Below are 6,000 nucleotides of genomic sequence, written 5' to 3'. Positions count from 1 at the left end.
AGTTCTTATACCGACTCTTGTTGCCTTGGGATTTCATCTTCTTCAACCATTGGATGAGGCGATGGTTATAGATTTGCATTAGTACCTTAGTCTGTGTAGCATTAAGTGGAGTAAAATTCCAAAATGTTTGTTGTGGGGTTCTCGATGTATGGTCTCTATAGTGATCCAATCTTTTTCAGTTATGGTTGACTCATCCATCATCTTTGTCTTTGTGGTTCCTATCATGTTGTCCTTCCTTGTCTTGTTGACCTTGTGCTCAAGCTTCCTCAGTGTTCAAGTACTTTTGCATTCATGATAAGAGCTTAGTTAGTCTAATAGAGGGCTTCTTTTGGAGTGAGAAGCTGAATCAGGATGACCATAGACCATTCATCAAGGCCTTCACTACTATGGAGTGGTTCAAGCTTTGGACTTGGATGGACATGGCATTAAATCAATTACTCCCATAGAAACTTGTCATCCTACTTGATCTACATGAGGTTGGCCGACATCTTCCAGTGTTGTTGATTGCTAGTAAATTGCACTAGGAACTTCTCTTCGAATTGATCTTAGTTGGTGATTGATTAGGATCGTAGGGCGACATACTATTGTCGGGATGCACCCAAGAGAGTGGAGGTCACCATCTTGTGGGTGGCTGCTCGTCCATGATTTCTTTCTTGAAGACAGGATCCTTTGTGGGATGAGTTCCCATGGAAAGTACACTTAAATCGAGGTTATTTCACTTGAGTTCATTCAATCATTCTTGCATATATTTGATTTCAGTGTCGAGGTCGACATGCTTCACTGGCTTTAGCAGTGCATGATGATCTCTAATGGAGATCGACTCGGCCGTGAAAGCCTGTGGCTGCTGGTGTGTTTAGGGTCCAAGTCACTCCTTAACGAAGGCATGAGTGCCCTAGTGCTAGGATTAAGAGTAAGCATCATGGGCTTGGATCCAAGCGTAGGAGTCAGATTTCCAAGATGGATAGGGTCACTTATGGTTGACTTTAGGCTTCGTAAGTTCTCCTAGGTACCCTTTGGGGTCCTCTACTAGAAGATTGGACGTAGTGGACACTTGTCGAGTTGGTGTAGTCGTTGAACCAATACTTCCATGATCACTACGAGACAATCAATAATTTTTTTTCAAGGCATTGAACTCCTCAGGGGTCACCTGCTTTGGTTACTGAACCTCACGAGGAGGGGAGGTACATTGAGAGAGGGACCCCTACGATGGGGATTGAGTGCTAGAGTGCTTGGAAGTATTTTTTGGAGGCATGGCTGTTAGTGCAGGACGAGAGAAAGAAACTATAGTCTTTTTTTGTGTCGGTTTCCCATAGGCCATAGATGGTACTTATCTGAGGTATAGTTAAGGCGAACATGCAATGAATGACACTTATTTGTGGTGTATTGAATAGATCTACACACAAAAGAAAGTTAAGAGTCCTAAGGATGGTGTCCCGAGGAAGGCACTCTGATGCTCAAATTAGTAGATGGTGTCGGTCAAGCCAAGTTGGTTCGAGTTGAGAGGGGAGTATGAAAGAAAAGGAGTGAGAGAGCTAGATATATGCCTATCCTTAAGGGGAGATGCCTTTAAATAATTGCGTGTTGTAGCCTATTGGTGTATGCTTTGTGTCTCACTTGTTGTTTCCCTGGAGAGGCCAGGGTTCATAATCTTCGGAGGTCTTGTGTGCTACAGCATGGGGTGTCTTGGAGCTTATCCACTTGGGGTCTTTGTGGGATGGTTTGATCACCTACTCAATGCTGACTCATATCTACTGACATGGCTATGCTTGTCAAATGAATTTGGTGACCATGGCATCAACGTAGTGAGTACCGATGGTTGAGATACAACCCCAACATGCACCCCATATTGACCTTCGATTCCTTGGTTTTCTCTTGAACAAGAAGTTCAGGGTATAACATAGAAGCCAATGGTACAAATTCTCTCTTGCCAATGCATCTACCACACTACATATTGACCTAGGTTTCCTTTGTTTCTACCTAAACAAAAAGTTCATAAATTCAAGAATGCTTTTTTTTTTTTTTGTTTTAGTTTGAAAACTAACACACACATACACATAACTTATAGTATGTATTTGTTAGAGCTTCTATTTATCAACTAAATGTTTGTACTTGATTTGTCTTCAAAACCAAGAAAGGTAATAATGTCAACTATTTATGACAAATAGGCACCACATTAGCAGAACAATGAATAAACACCTAACCATTAGGGGAAGCATTAAAATGAAGCTTCTCCCAATGGTAGGCACACAAAAATCAAGGCCAACTTTTGTGAGTATACATATGGATCACCATGATAGGCTAAATGCTGATTTGGTAATGACATGGCAACGTTTTGATAAACGCCTCTTACAAAATGCCCACAGAACAATACACACGCATAATATACTTTCTATGTTTTTTTTGTTTTAATAAAAAATTTGTTTTACTGATTTTGTTTTGTTTTTTAAAAGATAATATACTTAGACTACCACTAAGTTTTAGGAAGTAGAGTAAAACTTAGCCTATTGTTTGAAAAATTCCTTAAAGTACTATCAAGTTTTCTAATAATTGACATTGTTGGTAAATGCTAATGGAAATGTTGAAGTGTTGATTTTTCCTTTCTATTAAGTGAATGGTAAAATTTTGTGTTTTGGTTCTATCATATTCTTCCCTCTCGAAATCTCCAATGTGGACGATCGTCTTGCTATCAATGATAATGGCAATGTAGAACCCATATTGGGGTTTAGAGATGGAGGCAACAAACTTCAAAACTCATTGGCAGCCTTGCATGTTTGTTTCAATTATCTTGTTTCTCACTAATTTTGTTGCCAAATCAAAAAGTATATTTGATGCGATCTTCTTTGGCTATCAAAGGTATTTGAGTTTCGAGTAGAATAGGACTATCTACATTTCCTTCTAGCATCCATATTTCTTTCATTGAATAAGATCCAAGTTCAGTGAAGGATCTTTTATTTGTATACGTTAGACCTAATGTTACTTGTAAAGAAATCTTCCTTATAATGATTTTCATCATTCTCCAAAATTATTCCCATTCTTATTTCCAATCATGTTATTTTCACTAGTTTTTTATTTAACTTCGACTTCCATTGGAAAATGTTTCAATTTCTTCCCTTGTTTTTATCTTTGCGGAAGTTTAGGAACATTTGAAGGTCTTAATGGGTGTTCTATTTTTTTTGGATTTTGAGAGGTAGGAAGTTGGTCAATAGGATATTGGTTCCCATTGACCAAAAATACCATGTTCTTTTTTTAGATTTATGTGGGGACTGGGGAAAGTTTATTTTCCTAGGTCTTAGGTGGGTAAATAACTTTTCCACCTAGGGGAAAAGTTGTCCACACTTGAACGGGAAAAAATGAGCTTTTAATAATGGATTTTATGGATAAAAAGATTGTTTCCTTATTTACTTGGGAAATAAAAGAATATGGGTAAATGTAATTACCTAGGTAAGTGTTTCCCAAATAATTGCATTTACCCGAGTAATTAACTTATTGAAAAACTAACAAGGCCCAAAAGATAGTTCCATAGGAGGTATTACAAGTATTCTGTATTGGCCTATTTGTATAGCTCTAGCATCACCATATCCATTCTTTCATCAATAAGTTATTTTTTTTTCTTTTTTAAATCAAGGTAACTCATTAAGCACAACTAGAAAGCGAAAGTACAAAATATTGAGACGGAAGATACCTCCCAACAAATTACACCAAAGTCAACTTATGGGAGCTTCAATGAATAATAATGATTATACGGGCCCCATTACCAATATAGTGAGCTCTCAAGTTTTTAGATCTTTATATATATATATATATATATATTGAAGTTTGCAAAAGAGGAAATGACTTGTCTGACCTCTTCGATTATAAAAATTGACAACTTGAGATGAACCATTAAACACTATCACATTCTTTCATTAATAAGTTTAATCTTCAAACTTTTGCTTTATTATGGAAGAGAATGATGAAATTCCACTACTTGTAGTTGACATTGACGTTATCTCTAAACCAAGCCACTAAAAAACCCAAAATTGAAAACATCCTTTGCCTATTGGTAGCAATCCAACACTATGAACCATCATCAAATATCACATCTAACACTGTTGTTCCATCCTCATGTCAGACACTTTAACTTGACCAGACCAAACATAGGTTCTTCTCCTTTTCAATCGTCGAACATCACCATAATGAATAACACCCTCCCTTTGAACATTCTCTATCTTCAAATGTCATTATTTATTCAGATGATCATCTTTGGAAGTTATGAGCCATGTATAGATGGGGTGGTTTATTGCATGTTGTCCTCAACTTTGAGCATTCCTAGATTGAAAATTGCTCTCACAAAAGGTAATAAAGTTTGGGTTGGAAAAGAAGGGAGAATGGAACAAGACTAATATTTAGATTAAATAATAATAGTGAAAATCATAAAAAATGCTTGCATTTCTTTGGTTCTTCTATTACTCGATTAATTCATTCCAATCTAATCTTAGTATTTTGTTATGCATAAGCACAAAAGTCTCTTTCTAGGTCTAAGATTCATTAGGGGTGTTTCTATTATTGTAGCCATTCTAAGAAGAAGGATGTGTTGATCGAATGTAGAGAATAGCAACACCAATAGTTGGGGACCTACATGTTGGAGTCAATCCTGATTTGCATGGCACGTGAATGCTTATCCATTGAAATCGTTGTAAATTTAAATATTCAAACCTTGTAACCTATCTTGGATATAATTCTTATGTAGCAAAACTAGTTTGCTATATAAATACAAAGGACTCTACACAATGTGAGAGATCCAACTACTTCAAACTCAAATATCTGATTTGGTATCAATGCCATTGACTCATGTCATCTATGGTTTCCACCTCAGTTTCTTCTCAAACCCTCTCATCCTCCCAATCTACCATTACTTTTGCAACTTTCACGAACTCCATTACAGCTCATCTGACTAGAAACAACTATATTCTATGGACTGTTCAAGTAATTCCTGCATTGAAGGGACATCATCTCATTGGTTATATCGATGGTTCATTTCCAGGCCCACTGGGACATCTTGAAGGAGACCAATCTATCAACTCTGCATATACTGCTTGGAAAGAGCAGGAACAATTCACCTTGAATTGGATGCTCTGATCCCTTATTGAACTAGTATTAGTCCAAGTTGTGGGCTGCAATTCTTCCAAATCTGTTTGGATGACTCTTGCAAGAATTTTCTCATCCTTTGACAAATCCTGTATACATGATCTCAAGTTAGAACTGACTCACATAAAAAAGGGGTCTCTCTCCATAATAAATTTTATACATAAGGTGAAAGGGCTTTTTGATGATATAGCTACTGCAAGTTACACAATAGATGAGATTGTTCTAATCCATTATCTTCTAAGAGGACTTGGTCAAGAATATGACCCATTCGTGGTAGCCATTACTGCTCGACTTGATGATCTTTCGGTTTTATATGCTTCTCACCTTTGAGAAGTGACTTAAACGTCAAACCCAATTCCATTTCTGCCAATGTAATTGACAGATCCTATAAGAAGTCACAAGGTAATAGCTCCGGTTATAGCAATATTAATCAAGATTCTAACAACAAAGGTAAGCATTCTCAATTATTTAATCCTCCTAACTACAAAGGACGCTCCAAAAGTCAACTTGAACATAACAATAGTAAAAAATACAACAATTCTCCTCATCAAGATAAATATGCTATTTGTCAGATCTGCAACATTCCAGGTCACTCTGCTTGAACTTGTAGAAAATTGTTTGCTCTATTGGGGTCTCCTCGTAGTAATATAGAAGGATCTCCTTGCCTCCCTCTTATTCGAATTGGTACCCGAACTCCGGAACCACCAATAACATTACTTTGGATTTGAACAAGCTTCATATTTATGATATTTATGTTTGATAGTATATGCCCTTAATTCCAATCAGATTGATGTACATAAACATTTATTTGTAAATGAATAAAATACATTGTTGCTTCATGTTGATATTAGTATGCTTCTATGTGTTATCCCT

This window comes from Nelumbo lutea, chromosome 2 (assembly GCF_056320005.1).
Source record: "Nelumbo lutea isolate HS-2025 chromosome 2, American lotus-T2T, whole genome shotgun sequence".
NCBI lineage: Eukaryota > Viridiplantae > Streptophyta > Magnoliopsida > Proteales > Nelumbonaceae > Nelumbo > Nelumbo lutea.
The sequence above is the reverse complement of the archived record's forward strand: the minus strand, read 5'-3'. Positions refer to the sequence as shown.